The sequence below is a fragment of the Condylostylus longicornis genome, unplaced genomic scaffold (genome assembly GCF_029603195.1).
Source record: "Condylostylus longicornis isolate FDR11 unplaced genomic scaffold, ASM2960319v2 ptg000011l, whole genome shotgun sequence".
Lineage (NCBI taxonomy): Eukaryota > Metazoa > Arthropoda > Insecta > Diptera > Dolichopodidae > Condylostylus > Condylostylus longicornis.
In genome coordinates this window covers 4,250,156-4,272,767 of record NW_026577980.1, presented here as the reverse complement: position 1 = coordinate 4,272,767, position 22,612 = coordinate 4,250,156, and the positions used below count along the sequence as shown (strand labels likewise).

Sequence of the window (22,612 nt, the reverse complement as noted above, 5' to 3'; positions counted from 1 at the left end):
GCAAATGAAAATTTTATTAACACATTGGAATTTAAAGTTGTAATTTAACAAAGAAAATGTAATTTAATTTTTACATTTGCAATTAATTTGACTGTTATTTTGTGCTTTTTAGTTCTATATGCTTCAAAGAATCAGAGAATATGTTCAACTGTTTCATCTTCATCATAGCAAAATCTACACAAAACGGTCGTCCTCAAATTGTCCTAAATTATGCAAGTGTCAATAAAAATGTTCTAAGCTCAAATCCGGTTTGGGAAGTACAATTTATAAAGCTATTAATATACAAACAATTACCTCAAGAGATATCGCCTCATTAATCAGTGAAGAACTGGACTTAAACATTTACTCGGAAATTTTAGAAGTACTATTCGGGTGTGCTATTCCAATCTACATGTATACTAAAAAATTTGACTAATAGGTAAAATTATTTGCAACTATATTAAAAAAAACTTAATTTTATAAGGAACTGCAATGACCACTAAATTGAATTACTATTCTTACCAAACAGCGTGTATTACATAACTTTATTTAAAGGTTTACTATTGTTTGAATTATTTTTTATAATTTCTCGATTTCTTTTACAATTTACATAAAAAAATTTAGATATGAATCTTGAAAATGAACTTATTATTTTTATAATTAATTCTTACAATTTTTAAAACATTTCACACTTTTAATAATTTTTTGTTAATTTAAATTTAAAAATTAAAACCAAACAAATTTTTACCAAACTGCAATTAAACAAACAAACTACAAAATTTTTTTGTACCTAAGCCATCAAAACAAAATAACCAAAACAAAAACCTGTTTCTCTGGATCAATTTTCTATAGACAATGCAAATATTTTGATAGCAATCTTCAAAAAAATCTAAAAAAAAAAAATTAAAATAAAATGAAATATTTGCTCTAACTCTTTGCTAACTTTAATCGAAAGAGCTCTTTGTACATATATAGATTGAATCTAACAAACTCTCGTGCATATTCCAATAATAAAAAAAAAGCTATTTATAAATTTCTATTATAATGGAAAAATAATAACGAATATTGAAAATGGAAAAGTAAAATTAGAATCACGATTTGTCTCTCTCATGCTTTTAAAACCAGTCACCATAATTAAACTGGTTCAATTCTCCTCGTTTTTTAAAAAAATAAAATAAATTTTTTATTTTGTTATAATCAAATAAAAACAGAAAGACAGAAATATTTTCTGCAATCCTTCTACAGAAAAAAAACCTTTATGGGTCGGGGCTATAAATTTTCATATTGAAAGAATAAAATAAAAAGTTTTATCATTTAGAAAAGAAATGAATTGGTTTTCGATTGGAATCGAAGTAATTTTTAAAAACAAAAAAATTTCTTGTTTTTTTATTTTCATAAAATTGACCTTTAAATAATTCTTTTAATATTTGTTTTTTTAATTCATATTTATACATATATAACGATCATTTTGCAAAATTAATTTTTTTAATTTATTATTTTAGTTGAAATTATAAAAAAAAGGGAAAACTTCAAAGTGGCAACCTGCACACTTAGAATAAAAATATGTTGAATTCATTAAAAACATCAAGGTTTTTTCTCCACTTTTCATGCCTTTTATTAAAGTATCATCGTTTCAAGCTTTAGCAACATGATATTTACTCTGTGAACTCAGAAGTTGAGAGGGGCTGGTATCGCTGCATTATTGAAATTTTCTATTCGTCGGCACCGAATACTCATATCCGAATTTCTTTATTTTAACTCTTAAATTCTGTAAGTAATGAGCGGTGTGCTAGAGTTTTAAAATTACCAGTTGTACCGCCATCTAAAAAGAATTTAAAATAACTGTATTAAATACTAGTTCAACAATTTTGTAATTATTTCCTTACACTATTTTCACAATTCTGTTAGTAATTTATTTACTATTCTGTATTGATTATTAAGCTTTACTAGCATGTACTAGTAAAAAATATCTTATTTCATTTTATTCTATTGGCTTCTATTGTTTTAGTTTTTAAGATTATTATGGAATATAAAATTGTTTCTCCATACTCTTCGAAAACAAACAAAAATTACGCTAATATTTGTAATTGTGTAGACATATTTAATTTAATTCCCGCAACGCAAACACTTTCCATTAATTTTTGATAGCAAACATAGTGGCTGCAGGAGCAAATTCAAAAAAAATTTTTAAATTTTCAGAATTTTACATAATATATCGTTTTTTATGCTGTATTTTTTTTACTTCAAATGTTTGACATTTTTATCATTACATGCTACAGAATCACAAAAACTGAAACATTTTCACTGACAATTCTTTAAAAATGTTAAAAGAGCCCTCAATGTTTACATAATGTTTTTGAAGAATAAAAGAAAATGTAAACAAACAACAAAAGATTGAAATAATTGTCAAAAGTACTGTAAATAAGCGAAAAAAATATATGTGAGTAGGTACCCGTCATATATATATTTTAGCAGCGTCAATTACGCGCTTGAGAGTAATATACGTGCGTTTTACATCTATACATAAATTATATATTTTGAGAGCATATGCATAATTTTAGCTGAATTTTCATAATTTAATAAAAAATTTATTGTTTTTGTGTTTTATTTATTGTAATTTTGATTTATTTAAGAATCTAATTAAAAATCTTTTAAAAGGTCAAAACGTGCTGTTTTCTCATAACCTTAAATTTTCTTTTTTTTTGCTCATATTTGCATAATGTTCGTATATAATTATAAGTAATTTTAATTCATATTTGCATTTACATATACTCGTACATTATGTACGAATATATAGTATCTGTTTTATATTCAATTGCATAATAAGCATATATTTCTTTTTATAACTTTATTAAACAACCTATTGAAAATCAAAGTAAAATGTTTACGTAATATGTAGCTGCACGTTTATATCGTATATTTATGCCGCTATTACAGAAAAAATGCAAGAGTGCAGTTTTAAAACACCACACATTTAGGAGAATGCAATTAAAAAACGAAAAAAAAACATGTTGCACAAGAGATTTTGATTTTGTTTTATATTATTTTTCTTCATCAGAGTACTCTTTTGGTTTTTAAGAGGCGCATTGTTAAATTGAAACTAGTTGAAACAACACAATGGCAAAACAAGAAAGAGAAAACAAATAAGAAAAAAAAAATCATAACAAGCCAATGTCAAGGCTAAATTTTTCTATGCTTAATACAAAAAACAAAGATTAAATATTCCTTAACTGACATTTAATGTAGTACCAGATATCACGTAATTTTTGTATATGTGCTACTGTAAATCATATACTCGTAATTTAACACGATTAAGAGTAGAGAAATTACTCCAAAGTGCAAAATAGTTACATATATTCCGGCACAGTAGATGAAATTGCAAAGTTGAAGAACCTAATTGATTTTATATTTAATTAGATTTCATGCAAAAACTTTAAGAATGGGACCTTCATCTTTTAGTACTAGAATCTTTTTGTATAAAATGGGTAGTTTTTGTTTTAATATATCAAAATCATATAATTAAGTTTATAAGTACATATAGACAAATGTAATATTTACGTTACACGTATAATTTTAGGAACAAGTCACATCTTATGAAGATTATTAAAAATATCCGCGGACGGAAATTTGCTTGGAACATCCCAGACGAAGAAAATTATAAGGTACGCTAACTGGATTAGCTAAAAATTGTTTGGTTGAATATCTATTGATTCAAAAATTTTCCTTACCCATTCAATTTTAGAATAATAGAAAAAATCGAGTAGAATTAAGAATATGCTTATAGAGGTTGAAAATTAATATTTCTTAAACCAAAACATTCGATTCGAATTACTGGAAGACCGAACTATTTTTCGGGTATCATTTCAATACTAAATGTGTGAGCAAAACGAAATAGTTTCAAAAAACAAATTATGGAGTATTTTATTTATCATTATATTAATTGCTAACTATAAGTTAGTAATTAATCAGCAACTAAAATAAAAAGCAATTTTATATGTCATTAAAACTATTTTTAAAATACAACTAAAAATATAATGTTTGCAAATAAAATTATAACAGTTTATAAAAAAAATTTGTAAACATACGTCTAATCCGATTAAAATTAGATTTAATAAATAAGTTCTGTTAAATACTTACTATGAATTTCTCCAATGTTAAATATCTTTTCTTTATAATGGATTTATTTTTTCTATTTTCTTATAAAATTTCATTTAAGAAAATGTTTTGAAATGTTTTTGTGATAGCGTTATGCACATTTTCTATACAATTTTTCTTTTTTTTTTTTTTTAACATCCGCTAATCTTAAAATTTTAAAGTAAAATAAATACTATTATAATAAGATTTTAGTAAGCTGTTGTATTAAGTAGATACAAATTAACATGTATAGCTTTGAATTACACAAAAATTTTATTTGTTAATTCAAAGATTTTTATTTAAAATTCAATTTATTTATTTAACGTTAATTAACTCCATTCAAGAAATAAAATTATTGAACAATATTATTGTAAGTGTACATAATTAATACTTATTAAGGAAAACTTTTTTTATTAAAACCGTAAAATGTTGACTATGGGTGTTCCATATTAAATTTTATAAGAAGAAGTCCAGTTAATATTTAATAATTAAATTTGTATTTAAAAATTTAAGTTATTCTAATAGAATTCAGGTATAGCTTTATCTCTCTGAACTATTACAATATCGTATAATTAATATACAAAAGCATTGTTTTTAATTATGTAATAATTTTATTCAATCAAACAACATTATTCAAAAACGTATTGTAAACCCTTTGGAAACATTTTCTTTTGTATAAACCTCCCCCGCAAATTAATTCAAAGAAAAATTATAGCAATAAAAGTTATAAAACTACTAACCGAAATCAAATTTAAATTATTCTATACAAAATAATTTATTGCAAGTTTTTTGTTTTTTCAAATATAGATTAGTAGACCAAGTAGTAGGAAGATTTTTATGACTTCTATTAAAATATTTGAAATTATCAAATTTTTTATACATTTATGTTAGCAAGTATTTAGAAAGAAAAAAAAACAAATACGATTAGCATAATACCAAATCTCCAGAAATCAAAAAAAAAATGATGATTTTGTTCACGACTTCTTAAAATTATTTTAGTTTTCATCTTATTTTTGGTCAATAAGGTCATCATCATCTTCTAAAATACTAAGTAAAATAAACTATTGAATATTAATTACTATAAAACAAAAGTTCAAAAATATATGTAATTATTTTTTTTATAGCCGATCTTTATAGCGTTTATATAATTTGATTAATTCAAAAATTATATATGTAGTTCTTCTTGAATTGATTGATAATATTGTATAATACATAATATGTATAAAATTATAGATTTTATGGTAACCCGATCATATAAAATTCAATTAAATAGTTCGTTTACCAATTTTATTAAATAATTTTTCCAAATTTTAACATTTTCTTTTAGATTTTTCAATGAACCTATGTAAATTTTAAAAGAGAGCGAGTTCTAAGGCGTGACAAACCGTTATATGAGTTAAAAAAGTGAAAACGTTCGAAGTAGAGATGCTTCCTAAGGCTAAGATACGTTTTAATTTTAAGTAACGAATTCAAAACAATTAAAGGGCATGATCTTGTTTACTCATCCAACGAAAAGAAGGTGAATGACTATCTTCATTTCGCATAATGTAATTTTAGAGTGAAAAGAATTTTTTTGTATTGGGTATCTTGGAAGGTTGGAAGGTGATAGGTTCAATCGATTATTTGAGAAAACATGCAAAAATCCAGCTGAAAAAATTAAAAATCTCTTATTGGAAAAATGAAGTATTCGCACTATAAAAAAGAAAAATTCTGATTTTAAAGTGAATTGAAATCGAGATTACGCTGTAAAATTTTAAAAACATTTTAGAATTTGATATACACAGAATGTATCACCTCTACCATTTTTAGTTAATATAAGCCACTACATTATGATTTTCTTATGTTATATAATCAAGATAAAAAAAAAGTTATACAAACGGAATAAAACTTATTTGTACACTTTTAAATTTAAAATCTTAAAATTTTATTGTAATTCAAATTAAAAACACAATAACAATAAGCATAACTAAGTCAAAAATTGTCTCGAAAAATATCGTGACTTCCCAAAATGTAAAAAAGAATAACAAACAAAAAAATTATATTTGATTGATTTTAATTAGTGCTTATATTTTCGCTCTCTGCATACTCACTCACCTTTCCGTTTTTAAAGGTAAAAATTTACTCTTAAAGATAAAACTGACTAAGGAATGACAAAAATAGCAAAAATTTTGTATTTTTTTTATAAGTATTGTAAATTTTTTAAAAGGTGTTCATTCATAAAACAACAGCAAGTAAGAAATTAACATATATTAAGTATAGTAACTTTTATTGGCGTTACACTCAGAAAAAACAAAAAAAATCAAAAAATAAAATTTAATATTTCTTATTTGTTTTCCATTATTTAAAAGAGATTAAAAGTTAAAAATTTTTATATAAAAGGAAAAATAAATATGCAAAGAAAAGCAAAAAGCTGAAACCATTTAGAAAAAAGCCTTCAGATCTTGTTCAAAAAACTTCCGTAAAAATAGAAAAACAAAACAAAAATTAATTTTTCTAAATTTTATTTGGAAAATCTTTTCATTACATAAACATTTCAAAGAAATACTCTAATTTAGATTTTAATTCAGTGGCGGTCATTATACCTTATTAAAAAAACTTAAAAAAAAAATTAATTGAAAAAACAAAAGTTTAAATGCCATATTTTTTTTGTTTTCCACCCACAACAACATAAACTCTCATACAATTCACGTGTTTGAATGTGAATTTCTGTTTTTTTTTTCTAAACATTTTAATAATTATTTCTCTTTTAACATTCATCATCATTAATCTTCAATTCTTAATGATATTTTTAATAGAAATTATTGATTTCCATATTATTAAAACAAAAAAAAAGGAAAAAATAATGACGGAATAATTGAAATTTTACATTCATACAAGTTGTTTACCTACGCACATCCAAATTTATTATACCATATACATTATACTCTAGTATACATTCATACAGCATCCAACATTTTTCATTTGTAAAAATAACAGTGAAAGTGAAATTATTTCTTTTTTATTTTGAGAAAGGTGTGGGAATTAGCAGAATTCATTAAATTATAGTAATATGATGAAAATATTAATAAAACAGTCCATTAATCATTGTAAAATATTTACATTTGTTGGGAAAAAAAATAGAAAGCAATTGAAATTTGCGTGACAAATATATGAAAAACTGCAATAGGAATTTAATTTTCAAAAGTATAGACTTTAAAATTTTCTTAATATTAATTTTAATATAGAAATGTCAGGATTATAAGTTACTATAATAACAGATATAACACGAAATCATAGAATTCCGTTTTTTATACTTGAATTTCACAAAATTTAAAGTTCGAAAAGTTTAAGAATAATTGACTTTAATTATATTACACTTGTTTGATATTTATTTTATTACAAACATTTTATTTCATACAACAATATTTACTAAACAAATTGCTAACAAAATGTTTTTTTTTTTGTATTTTTAGGTATGTAATTATGGAAATTTCATTTGGACAATTCTGAAATATTTAAGTAAGTTTATTACAAAATTTTATGTGCATACATATTTTCACAATTATTGTAATTCACTTTTCTATACAATTAACCAGAAACTTGACTTTTAAACTCTTGTCTCAATTTTTTTTTAGGATTTTTTTCTGCTACAATAATGTGTTACCGATTTAGATCGGTAAACCATCCAGTTTTTTCTAATTTATCTGCATTTGAAGAAATTCGAATGGTTTTGAATATGTATACTTTTCCGAACTACAAGGAAAGTACTTTTAGCGGATAGCTTGATAACAAATTGAAAATTCTCTATTACATATATGTATATCCTTTTAATACAAGAACAATTTTAAGAACACTTACAACATAAATATTTTAAATCGATTTTTTTATATTTTGATTATTGTATTCGATTAATCTTCATTTAATCTTTTCTTATACATCTTAATTTATTTTCAAAAATTCTGATTTTGTTTCAAAATTTTCAGTTTATTTATAGATTAGTAATATTTAATTTACAATTAATTAAGAAATTATCACCTTTGTATTGTAAAAATAATAATAATTTTACATTGAATATAAATAACCAAGAAGAAAAAGTCTGACATGTCTGACCTTCTCTAAAATAAGCTAAAGATAATTATTAATTCATTATAATCTGTATTTGAATGAGAAATTTAGTAGATTTAGGGATAAAAGTTATAAGTAACAATTAACAAAACCAAAAAGCAGAAACTCGAATTTAAAAGCACTTCATTTACACCTGTTTACGCACAGGTAGGTAAAGGTATTGCTTTTGAGTATCCAATATCTTTTACATTTTTTTTTTTGGTTTTTATTTATTGTGATACACATTTATAATATAAAAATTATGCACCTGTGAACAAAAACCAAGACCCTTTACTTTTTGCTTTTGTTTCTGATTTTTTTCTTTTATATTTACCTGAAAAAATCACCTTTTTGAAGAGACACAATATCTTAAAAAAAATTGGTAGGTCATTGAACTCAAAAATGTGATACTCACTTACATATTACCACTTTTGAAAATCAAGATATTTAGTAGAAAAGAATTATTAAGTAATAAATGGTGTTTTAAAGGCCCTACCTGAAATATATTAAGTTTATATTTCAAATATAGGTGTAGGTAATATTGTAATTGCATTTCTAATATACCTAGATGATACACGGTTAATTTAATCTTTACTAAGATTCTCATGAAATGGTACGTAGAAATCGATTAAAATATCATAATTGAAAATGAAATTATCTTAAAGTGCATGCTATAATTACCATAATAAGGATTGTAACTGGCTTTTGTATGAATTTAGAGTGGTAATACCTTATTTGAAATACCTTTCACACACTTAATTTTAATTTTTTTACAACAAATTTGCATTTACTTACACCTTTTTACAAACCAGTTTAGAATTTTATTTTGTGTTACGAATATACGAGTATCTAATGAAATCTATTATATATTAAGAGAATAAATAAAATTCTCTGTAGACATTTAAAATAAGTTAATAATTAAAGGTTTAATTTATGATATTTAAGTAATAATTCTAATCAAAATCTCGTGTTTTATTAAAAAGAAGAATAATTTTGATTACACAGAGAAAAAATATCAATTCTATTCCTTTATAATCTTCCACATAACTTAAAAGAACAGAATATTTAAGAAAAAACAATCTTATTTTAATTTTACTTAAAATTTATGCTAATCTTTGATTTAATTTGTCAGAAATAATCATATAAAAACAAAATAAAATCAAAATGTCAATGAATGAATTTTTATTTTGATTTTTCACATCATTTATGAAATCATAATATATAAGGCCTGTTAAAAATAGTAAAACGAAATATAAACATAGAATTTAAAAAAAATATTAAAACAGAATAAAAATAAATAAATTAAAACTTAACATTCAAAAACATTATTACAAAATTTACTCATAAAATTAAGGTGAAATAATTGTAAAAAAAATAAAAAAAAAATACGATAATTTCAGCATTAATGACAATAAACAAATCAATTTGGAACGTTTTTGAGGTTGAATTCAATTTTTTTTTCTTTCAACTTTTCTTTTCTGTTTTGTTTTTGACATTTTGTTTTTAATGACAATTTTTATGTTTAATTTTTGTTCTTTTTTATTTTATGTTCAACTTTTTATTTTATAGTTAAACTACATGATATGATTTTTTAAATAGTAATTTTAGTATTTAATAATAAAATATTACTAAAAATTTTGTAAATTTGCCGTTATGTATTTAATTTTCAATTTATAATATCAATTTAACAAAATTAATAAGAATGTATAAATATATAGCAATAATTTGAGCCCTATTTGGACATCATATTGTAACATATCAAATTGACAAACGCCACATTAAAAATATAGAACAACTGAATTACAAATTTAAAGAAAACAAAAAGAGGTTAAGGATTGAATTTGTCAATTTTGTCATCGTCATACAAATTATCGATTTTAACTACTTCTCCAAAATTTGCGACTGTATCACTATTGTATTATACCATTGTCTCGATTTCACTCAAATTAAGTAGAGTTTTGACACTTCTTATTATTAACCATTGATGAGCATTTGGTGAATTCCAATAGTTTTTTGTTTTGTTACTCAATTTGATTGGACCACCAATATCTGTACACTGGATTTCTTAGACTTGAACCGACTAACTATAAATTTAAAAATTTTTTTCTTTATTTTCTTGTATACTTTGGCAATTTTTTAATATTTTTTTTTTTGTTTATATTTTAGTTTCGTTTTACAAAATCATATTTTGACTAAAAATTGAAGCATTCATTTTTTTCCAGTATTTGATTGAACGTTATGAATTTTATTTTTTGCATTGACAATGCAACTCACATGATAATTTTTTTTTCAATTTGGATTTTTTTTAAAAACATGCACTTTAATTATAAAAAAAAAAAAATAAAAAATGGTTTTGCAAATGAAATCACGATTTGTTTACAACATAAAAACTACAGCAAAATACACAAAAAATTCCATAAAAATTACAGAATTTTTAAAATTAATGTTTTTTTTTTGTTTCATTTGAAAATTTTGTAAGGTAAAAGTAAGATTTACGACAATACAACGAATATTTTCAGTGACAAATTTTCGTGATCAATAACAAAACAAAAAACAACACACAACAAAAAAACCAGTAATATTGAAAGTAAAAATAAAATTTGCGTCAATTGGTTTTTTAAAAGCGCAAAGCGTTTTATGCGTCATGCGTATAGGTTTAGAAAAGAGCAACTTGACCATTTGTCTTACTTTCGAAATGCTAATGACAAATTTGTCTTATTTTGAAAACTTATATTGCGTTAAAAGTAAACAGGCAATCAAAATAGGAGAGTTTATACAGACCGACAGTAGTGTGGTGGAATAGGGCGGTCTTCGTTTAGTTACAAATTTTACTAAAGTGTTCTTCGAATATCTTCCAAAATATCCACTTTTTTTTAACTTTACGAACATACGGATTCGTTAAATTACATGTGATCCGAAAATATTCTCAGAATTGCTCTTCCTTCACTGGTTTAGCTAAAAAAACATTTAAAATTGGTCAAAATTTTTTTTAAATACAAAATTCGAACAATCAAAGTATCCGGTTGCTTACCTTATCGGCGTCGTGTTGCCGTGAAAACATACACATCAATTTATGGTATATTAAGAGATTTATTGGACGCTCTCCACAATAAACAATACTCTCCAGAACTACTCGACATCCTTCAAATTGCCAACAAACGACAGCGATATAAAACCGTAGAAGCACATTTAAGTAAATATTTGAGATTGTCGGCTCGCCGAAAATTTTTAACTTTTTATAACCTTTTAAATTTATTTGCTCCGCATTGTAAATTTCTTACAAATTTCATAAACAAAAAATTTTTTAAGAAACCTAATTAAATCTCATATTTTTATTTCTTTTTATAATCTTTACAAATTTCCAAGAATTTCTTACACAAGATTAATTTTCGTTTTTTCATTCTCCTTTTCCTTATAATAATTTTAAATTAAATTTTGTAAGCATATTATTATACAAAGATGAGATCAGGTGTTACAGGTATCACCACGATTTTATCTAAAAAAATATCACCATATGTTCACAAATCCGAATAAAATAGGTTAATCAAAAATGTTATGTAGGTATTGTGTGGACCGAAAAAACTAAAAATATCAGTTAACCTCAATTAAAAACTAAGCCAAACAAAAAGCATGGTGCCAAAAAAAGTAAAAATCAAAAAAACAAAGAAAGTTAACGATAATTATAACACACAAAAAGAGATTAAAAAATACAACATATTAATAAAATTTAAACGACTTGATGCACACATTGTAAGTCTAAACTTAAAAAAGTAATATTCTCATAAACTTATTATTGCCGCCATATTAGCCTTCATTAAAAATATAAGAAAGAATTTTGTAAATGAATGACCAACAACAACACAGACTTTTGAAATGCTCCATTTCTTTAGTTGACATAAAAAACCCCATAATTATACATAATTTACTTAACACAAGTATACATATAAAATCTATATATACTTATATGGATGAAAACGTGAAAATTCACTTTCTAAGTGATTTCAAAGAGGACCGAGAACATATATGTACAAATGTATACGAATTAGACCATAATGAATTCAAAATGAATTGTTAGAAAATTAAAAGAAAAATGTAAGAAAAACAAAAATGTACAAGAAGTTATAGAAGAATCAAATTGAAAATAAAGAAGCAATATAGGCAAAAATTAATGGCCATGTTAGACCGGAAATACACACATCAGAAAACATAGTTATTAGCCTATATGTATGCATACATGGGTGTTAATAAACTTTAAGTCAATTAGTCTTCTATTGTAAAATTTTCTGTTTCCATCAATTTTTTCTTGTATTTTTTTATTAACTCAAAGTAAAATGTTCTTAAGTTGTCGTATATGCAATTATATAAATATATAATATACACCGAGCTTATAAAAATTTTTCCAATTAATGGTAATTATTCCAACATTTTGGTATTGACATATTTAAGGCCCTTTTCCGTTAGATTTGGAACAATTGTGTGTTAGAATGATTATGTGTTCGCGAACAAATTTCATAATGCTTATGACGTTAAAATGCATTCAAATTGTGAGTAAAGTATGCAAGAATTTTTGGAATTAGACGTGAATATTATGACTTAGATATTGCAAAAAAAAATCCTGTTGTGGATCGAAAAATTGTAAGGAGATTGCCTTATTTCTAAAATATGAAATTCCTAATAAATTACCCACTATCTATGTTAGAATCAATGAAATTTATACAGCAAATCAAACAAAATTTTGTTCACAATACAACAAAGGTCATAACGACAGAAAAATTCAATTTTTTTTTTGGCGGTCTTAAACATTTACTCTCTGTTGCGTTTCAATGATTCTCTAACATTTTCATTAAATTTTTGTATTACTAGTAGTAGCATTCTTATAATTATTCGAAAGTAAAAAAAACATCAAAGACCGCAGCGAAGAAAAAAGTAAACATAAAAATTAAGAAAACGCGGTAAAGAAAGAAAAAATATTTTGTGGTATATTTTTAAAAAGTATTCCCCAAAAAATAAAATACAAAAAAAATGGAAAACGTGAAAAACATTTTCGCATCATCAACCAAGTGTTTCTAACTAATTGGGGACTTCAATTTCTTTTTTTTGTTTTTTTTTGGTAGAAATTGAGAATTCTTTTCACATAATTCAGATTATATTTATAACGTTATAGAAAATGAAAAGAAAATTCTATCACAAAAAAAAAAAAGAAAAGCAACGAAAACAATCAAAATAAAATGAAAATTTTCTTTGTGCCCAGTTGAGTTTTGGTTGGAAGTTCAAGTGAACAGAAGAAAAGAAAGGGAAAAATACAAAAATTCTTGTTTTAATTGGATTTTATTAAAAATATTTTTTCCAAAAATTCCAAAAAGGCGTTCATTTTCATTTTATATAAAAATGCAATTTTTTTTTCCTTTCAATCTTTTGTTCTTTTATTTCAATAGCGACCACAACTCCTACTTACTAACTTAATTCTGTTTAATTACTTTGCTCGTATACAAGAAATTCGTTAGATATTTGTAAAATATTCGAAAATATACTCGAAGGCGCCATTTGTCGTCCGAAATTACACAAATTCAAACAATAGAAATGAACTTCTATGCAATCATACAAATCATTTGTATGTCGAACTTCGGAATAGTTCGAAATAAATCATTAAAATCATAGTTTGCAATAAAAAACTATATACGAATTCAAGCAATCAAAATTAATTTCTCCACAGTCATACTTTATGTATGAAATTGATGTCAAACTTCTTTCTGAACAGGCAAATTAATATCAAACACGTTGCATTGTATTTAATTATTGTTTGAACTTTGCTGAATAGTTTGAATCATATAAATTTATTTAAACATTTTGGATATTCCAAATTCTTTATAGTCAATTTATGAAACGAGGGGATTAACAAGTTTGTAATACCCTCCAAAACATATATTTTTTTTGTATAACATTTTAAAAATCAAAAGTATACGAAACAATTTCAATAACAAGATAAAAGGGGCACCACAACTGAGAAAAGAGTTCTCTGTTTTTTTTTTTCGGAAACACATTACAAAATGTAACCATATAATTAAATATATGTACTTTTAATTTATCAATTTAAAAAAACAAAACCTACATAATATAATCACTACTTATTTTGTTGGTGAAAGTTTTATAATACTTACTTATTAATACTTCTGTACCTCTAAATACTTAACATGAAACTGATATTCCTTTCATACAATCCACAGCAAGCCAGAGATTAAAATTAAATAAAAAAAAAATAAAATCCATAAAATAAATCAGATACAATTAAGCGCTGAACGTTTAATTATTGGGCACTTTAATTTATGATTTTTACAAAAAAAAAATATTGAGGAAGAGTTTTTTGATTTTAAAATTTAAGGCATAATACAAGAACAATTATTTAATTATATTACTTTGCAAACGTATTTTAGTATATAATTTAAAAATTTGTTTATGATGAAAGAACAAAATTTCGATTAAGATTAGTGTAAGTACTAAGTGAAAGGATAACTAATTAAGTAGAGATAAAAGTAAAATAAAATATTGTGGGAAAAGTTTTCACTTCGACTATACGTTGGAAATTCTGGTTAAAATTAAAATTAAATACTAAAAGTAACTGTACTTTTTGACTGTTTTGAAATAGTCTACCAAACAATTTTACCCAGAAATTTTAAGAAGAAACTACTACTGTCATGAGATGGTGCATTTTTTAACTTAAGAATTCTTAAACTTTTTACTTATCTTTAAATTTTTATGAAAATATTACAATTTCAGAAATATCGTCTCAATTTCCACTATATTATTTAATTTTGATATGATTTGTGCGGCTAAGAGCATGTAAATTATTTTTTTTATTACGAATACTTTCATTGTAACCATTAACCAGGTTATCGTCCAGTGATTAATGCCTGTTTATAGTCGAAATATTTAAGGTATAATTTTAAAACCATTGTTTTAATTTTGAATTAACATTAAAATTCAAAATAAGCTCCGCATATTTAAATACTATGCTTTATTTCAACATTAAATTAATGTTATATTCATAAAATTCAATAATGCCATTTAATTTTAAATCAACTTCACACCTTTTTTATTTTAAGAATTAAAAAAAAAGGTAATTTTTTTTTTTTGAATAATTCTGAATCAAAATTTTACATTCTATCATGAGTACATAAGAATTTTTATAACAACAACAACTAGAATAACAAAACACCATTATTAACCATATTATAAAATACGCACATGCATGTACACCAACATTCAACTATGTCTACACTTATAGTAAAAAATTTTAATAATTTCCAAATCTAATAATTCTAAAGTTTTATTTATTTAATGCAACCAAAATCTCCTCCACTGAAAAAAATTTTATTTTAAGAATTATTTTATTTTTCAATCGCAAGAAATATTTTTGGATTTCCCCCCAGGGATTTTCTTTGCCCAAAATCTCTATATGCATATAAAATATCTAATGTGAACACATAATGTAAATTTTTTATAATAAATGTAACTCAAATATTTTTATAGATTTTCGTAAAAATTGAAATTACACCTTGACCTTAAATAACTTATGGACTACACAAAGTGATCTTTAAAGTGGGGCTAATACTCCCTTCCAATACAGTACATTTAAAGACTTTCGTTTCAATCTGCTTAAAGAATTACGGTATTAGCTTAAGAATGATTTTTAAAGTAGAAACGTTATTATGATTTTCATTCAGTCCTAAAAGCTCTCATGTTTCAAAGTGATTTCAACTAAGACATTAATTGAACGATAGAGTTGCACTGAGCTTTATGATTAGCCTTAGTCTTAGTAAAAGAGAAGCTCACAAGATGCCCATGCACTAGGCCAACAGTTGCTAAAATATTATGAATTATTAAATGGTTATTAAGAAATTTTGGGATGAAAAAGGACATATGCATGTACACTTACCTAAATTTTTTTAACCGTTTACAACAGCCTTAGAAAATCATCTGGGATTATTTCACTATGTATTTATTCACCCCGTAATTTTTACTTACGATTCAAGTGAGAGCTGCAATTTGTGCCAACGTCAACTAGATGATATATTAAATTAATGTAAAATAGACCAACTCATATAAATTATAAAAAAAACATAATAAGAAAACGTATACGAATGCAAGGTGTAGGTGTATTTCATACACATACTTATCTATGTATTTTTGATTCATAAATAAATTTTTTTTTTGGTTATTGAAATTTATTTATACAAACGCTTTTATATACTGCATAGTAATACATCATAATATTAAATAACTGCACAATCATTAAAGTTGTTGTCATATTTTTAGTCCCGTGCCCGAATAACAAAAAAAAAAGACCAAACATAAAACATTCAAAACACATGTATTCCATTCGTGTACAAAAATGACAACGACATCTATTCGTAAATTTCAAAACAAAAATAAAAAAATTTTGTTTGTTTTTTTTTTTAGTGTTACAATAACAATAAAAAAAGAAAACTGTAAGTATTGACATGATGGATGGATAGATGAATGGATTATTGCTTTGTTTTTATCTCTTTTTGTTCAAAAAATTTGTGACTCCTCTGAAAAAAAACATATCGAATATTTTAAGAAATATGCACGTTTTCTGCATTGACACAGCAGCAGCGACACCAATAACAAAAACAGGCAACGACGCAGAGCACATAATAATAGCTATAAAAAGTAATGGAAAATTATGAAGACAGTGTGTAACAATAATAATAGTAAAGGCCAAAACTAAAGGTGGGGATTATATAAATCATTTTACTCTATATTAATGTTTTTCTTATTCTTCTCGCAGTCTCGTTTTTATTAAAATTGTTGAAATTTGTATTCGACTTCACATTGTTACCACACTTTTTCTCCTCCTCATCTCAATATTTTGTTGAATTTTTTTTGTTTATTTCAAATTTTCCAATTGATATGATTAACGATCTAAAAAAAAAAACAAAAATGTAAACAATGTAAAATAAAAAAAAAATCTACTGCTTCCGGAATAAATGGTACTTTATTATTTTTATTATTAGCTCTCTTTCTCACCAATTAAATTTATACATTGAGTTTAACGCTCTTACACCAGTGTTACAATTTGAGTTTATTAGGAAAAATTTTATTGTTCATTTTTTTTATATATTTTTTTTAATTTATAAGAATGCTACGGATTACAATTGGATTATAGCATTCTTTTTTTTTTGACAATCTCATAAAGAGTTACTCGTATAGCAAAAAATTGAATTCAAATGGAATTTGTCAGATTAAAATCTTAAATGTTTTTTTTTTAATTTAAATAGAAATATTTGACACAAATTTGCATGTCAATCTACATTAATGGCATTTTATATAAAATTACCATATTGAACACGTGAAACTTCGTAATTCCTCGTATAAATTTAAACGAAGAAATGAAATTTTATTACACCCAATTTAATTGAAAACTATTTAATTGAATTCATTCAATTAGTTGCATGAGATTAAAAAATGAGTTCTGCAGTTCGTATGCAATAATCACGGAAATTATATTCATTAGACTAGCAGTTGCCGCTGTTCCCAATCATCAAATGACTGCACGAGTCACGGGGTTTCACCGAACTCGTTTTAAAGTCATGGAATTAATTTTTTGAATCTAATGGAATTAAAAGGTGTACAAGTGCTTCTTTTAGAAACTTTATAATTTTAAATGTCCTGTGTATGTACCGCATATTCAAAAATTTTATTTTTATTTTATAATATCAATTAGCATAAAATTACATTCCTTTTCTCAGACTGCTAAATTTATTTATGTAGGAAGCTTACATTAATAATTACATGAAAAAAAGAAGACTTAACTCTTTTACAATCTAGTTAAGTTTTGCTGATTTACGAGTTCAGGAATAACTAAAACACAAAAAATAAACAACAAAACTGGGAAATAAAATTCAACTGATAAAGGCAAAGTTCACATTGTTTGTGTTCCTTTTATCACTTTTTTTCCATTTTATATATAAGAAAATCCAGTTCAAACTATAGAAAAGTTCAATATTCCAAGAAGTAACCACTCAAGGACGTTTCAATTTTAATTTGAATTAATGAATACTCTACATTTCCAATTATAGTAACTGAACCTATAATATATGTAGTTCACATTGGTTTTTATATTATTTTGTGTGCGTGTGTGTATACCTTACACGTACTCACTTTTTTAAGTATCCTGGAATTATCAACAGTTTTTTTTTCGCTCTTTTTTCTTGTTTATTTTCGTCTTTTTGTTACAATTTAATATATATATTTAATCCCTATACTTAATAATGACATTTAATGTAGTTAAAAATAAAATTGTAGATCCTGATCGAATTCTATATAAATTTTAAGTACTTTAAGTATTGGTTTTAAATTGCTAAGAGGAGTGTATTATTTTGCACCTTTTTAATTTTTAAAGATTTTGTTTTATTTAACATTTTTTGATAAAAATTTTACATTGTAGAGAAAATACAGTCTGTTAAATCATTTAATAAAGCTGAAACAACATGTATGAAGCACTTTATGAATCGAACATGTTCGATAAAAAGTTTGATATGACGAATTTAAAATTAAACTAAAATATTATTGAATACTATAACAATCTTAATTTAAAGTTGGTTAAAGAACATGATTTTCAAAACGTATATAAATTTGCAATTACGAGCAAAAAGTAAACCACTTTTCCTTCTATCAAACTTTTGGTTTGTTATCCCACTTTTGGTTCGGTAATCTAGTGGTTCTTTCTGATAATTAACATTAAATCTAAGTAAAATAAAATGTGTATTTTACTTTTATAGAAATATGAACCGAAATACCAATAACGTATAACACTCATAAATTTCAAAACTAATTGTTGTAAATTCGATCATTTTACGACTTTTAAACCTACAACTTGTATGACAAGAATTCAACATGTTTGAAAGCAAATTGTACAACGTGTTTGAAAGCAAATTTTGTTTCTAGAATATTTTACTTTTTACTAATATAAATGCTTTTCCAAATATACTGTGTAGGATATATAGTTATAATTTCCAACACGCCGTACATACTACATACAAAATATAAAAAGCGACGATTTTACATACATATAAGCACACGTTTATAGCAAATGTATAAAGAAATCCTCGAATAACTTAAGACTCCAATTAATAAAAATATCAAAATAAAAATGTAAGAAGATAATTTTTAATAAACGAAACAAAAAATTAAAGGTAAAAAAAAATATTTTATTTTTAAATATAAATGAATTTTTGGTGTGTAATTGTCAGTGAATTATGTATGCATGTACATTTTGCGTACATATTTATTTTTAGAAAATTTACCAACCGACCTTGATTTTGGCTACTTTTGCTTTGTTTTCTTACTTTTTCTACATTTTGAATTTACTTTTTCTTTCTTTTTTTGTTTGTGTTTTTATTTTGCTATTATTCATTAAGGTACTCGTATAGTCTTTATTACCCAATATGAATATATATGTAGTCCGGTTTTCGGTTGGTCACCCTGGCCATCGACTAAAAACAAGTAAGTTCTCTGAATCATTCCTTTTACTTAACAAAATGTAATCAAGTCTAAAAGTCAACCATATCATGCGCACACATTCATACAAATTACGATATGTATATCAACCAAAAAACTTTCCCTTTGTTTTGGGTAATTAATAATCTTCAATTTATCTTTTATTTCCCTTGTATATTGGTTTGAGTTTTTGCCTCCAAATATTGTTCGATCATATCAATTGCATATTTTTGTATTAATTTGACAGTTTTCATAATGCATAACTACATACACGCGTACATAAAATAAAATTTATACACTGATACTCGTAAAAAAATTTAGAATTAAAGAGAAAGAAAGAGTAAAATTTAATAATGTTAAATGTACTACGCCACTACGGTAATGCAATTAATTTATTTACGGTGAAATAATACGGTATATTTTACTAAATTACGATAATATTTATTTTAACTTGCTTGTCAAGAGAAAATCAATATAAACATCAACAATTGCTTACTGAATATAGTGCTTAATAAATTCATGGCATGAAATTGCAAATATTCGAAGGTAGTTTTGTATTATTCTTTATATTTTGATTTGACAGTAAGTTGTTGATTTATTTGTTTTCTCCGTTATTTTAATGAATTACTTAAAAAATTTTCTGTGTACCAAATTTGTTTACAACATCATTCATAGGAATACGAATTGGTTGAAATCTTCGATTTTGAAGTGAAGATTAGGGCAATAATTTTGAAATGCATGTACATACAAAATTTCAAGTTAGTTTTTTGCCTGAGAAGAGAGTTGTAGTAGCAGATTTGTGGCAAGTGAAAAAGAAAGTCACCAAATATTTTGATTACTCAACTCTAAATAAAGTTTTCACCAATACTTCACCAACACATTGATTGATGAATTCAATTTCTACCTTTATCAACCCCAATTTTTTGTTATTTCCGTTTATTTACTAATTATTATTCTTACTTTCTGGTTTTTGTTTGTGATTTTTCACAATTTTGATAAGTAAATATCGAATATTTTGACATTTTGTGTGTTATCAGCGTTGTATCCATTATTCTTTTGATGCTTTTTTTTTTTATAATTAACGTATCACCATCCGAGTTTAAATTCTATGCATTAAAATATTCGGTATCACTTTTTTTCTACTTTTATTGTTGTTTTTGTTTTTTCAATTTTTTAGGACAAGTTTTAAAGTTTATTTGTTAAAAATTCTTGTTTTATTACAAAAAAAAAAATACAAAAGGGAAAACTTGAATTTGTAAAAAATCTGGTTATTTAAAATTTTTTGATGAAATTGTAAATGTTTACTTAAATAATTGTTGTTTTATTACAATACACACACCTAAATACTCTTAAAAGGTAACAAAAAAAAGGACGGAAATTGTAATTATGCACCATAAGTATATATTTTTTTTAAAGATATGCGCGTATTAAGTGTACTTATAAATGACAGTAATGAATGAGTGCAGTGTATAAGAAATTTTCAACTTGAACTCGATTTAAAAAAAAAAGTAATAAGTATTACCCAAAAAAAATAAAAATATTTTAATGTATAAATTATTTTTAAAAGACACTTTAATTAGTTTTTTTTTGAGTATGAATTTTTCAAGCGCGGTCCTCATTTTATGTCATCTTTGAAATGTGAATTTGGTTAGTTTTCTTATTGTATAAAAGTTCAGTTATTCAAATTATTTGAAGATGCTTAGATCACTGTCATGAATCAAATGATTCGCGCGTATAATAAATGCTCAATGCACCCTTCATACTATTTATTCTAAGAAATGGCAACTCGTGTACCTATATAAAACTGCCAAACATTAAACCAAAAAGGTTAACGAAAAGAATCATGAACTTCAGTTATTAGAAGTCGGAAAACTTCGGATGACGAAATAATACAGGGAATTCGCTGAAAAAGTAAGCGATGTAGCGCTATCTATTTCGCTGTAATATTGAAGGTGACCATATACACATCACAGGAAACAATTGGGCGGATGATTATCGATAATTGACAATAATCCTTTTGTGGCTAAACATCTTTATTTTGCTTTTGTGAGGCCTCTTTTAGAGTACCACACATGTCTGGTACTCTGAAACGGCCTCTCCTTTTCGTGATGTTGATATGAATCGCATAGAGGCTTTGCATAAGCGTTTCTTTCATTTTGCTCTTCATGGTATGAATTGATCGGATCGGTTTAGATTGCCCCTTCTGAAAGTAGGCAGTCGTTTAACTTGTATTCATTGGTTTTATGTAAGAATCTAAGTAAGAGGGTATTTCAGGCCAACTTCTACGGTAGCTTTGATTTTACGAAATATATTCTTAGTTTATGTGTATTCTTAGTCTTTGGTTATTTAGTTTAGTTCACATATTAATACTAAATTATACTACTATTATTTTTCCTTAAAAACAATAATAAGAATGATCACCATAGCACAGATATCGGTAACTTTTAAATGATTATTCCCCAACTCCTAGTTTATTAATAAAATTTAATAAAATTTAAATGTAGAGATATTTAAAATTCTCATAATTATTATTAATTATTAATACTGTTGATATTTTTAATTTCGATTTTTATTAGTTTTACAGAATTTTAATCTTATTATTTTGAAATAATACTTGAACTTTTTTTTTTATAATTCTCTACATGATTCCATCCACAGTGTATATTGTACTTAAATACTATAATACTATATGATTTAAAATACCCAATTTATACATTCTATATAATTACATAGTAGTTAGTAGTTAAGTATTTATGTATTTAAGAAAGGTTTAAATTTTTTTCAATTATAATTACCTTGAAATTTTATTGAAACTTGTTACTTATAGTTATTATTTTAATACTATATAGCTGTTCCTTCTCTTAAAACTAAAACAAAAAAAAAATAAATTTCAATA

At 24.5% G+C, this 22,612-nt stretch overlaps 1 protein-coding gene across 3 annotated transcripts in view; it reads left to right on the top strand.

Moving 5' to 3' along the window:
- The window catches only part of LOC129619248 (serine-rich adhesin for platelets), a 154,602-nt gene that overhangs the window by 23,896 nt on the left and 108,094 nt on the right, over window positions 1–22,612 (top strand). The window contains exon 1 of one of the 3 annotated variants that reach the window (XM_055534403.1): window positions 7,579–7,611. The exons of the other annotated variants lie outside the window; for them this stretch is intronic. The gene's annotated coding sequence lies outside the window, so the exon portion shown is untranslated. Of the gene's footprint in view, window positions 1–7,578; window positions 7,612–22,612 lie in introns of those variants that run through there. 3 annotated transcript variants of the gene reach the window in all.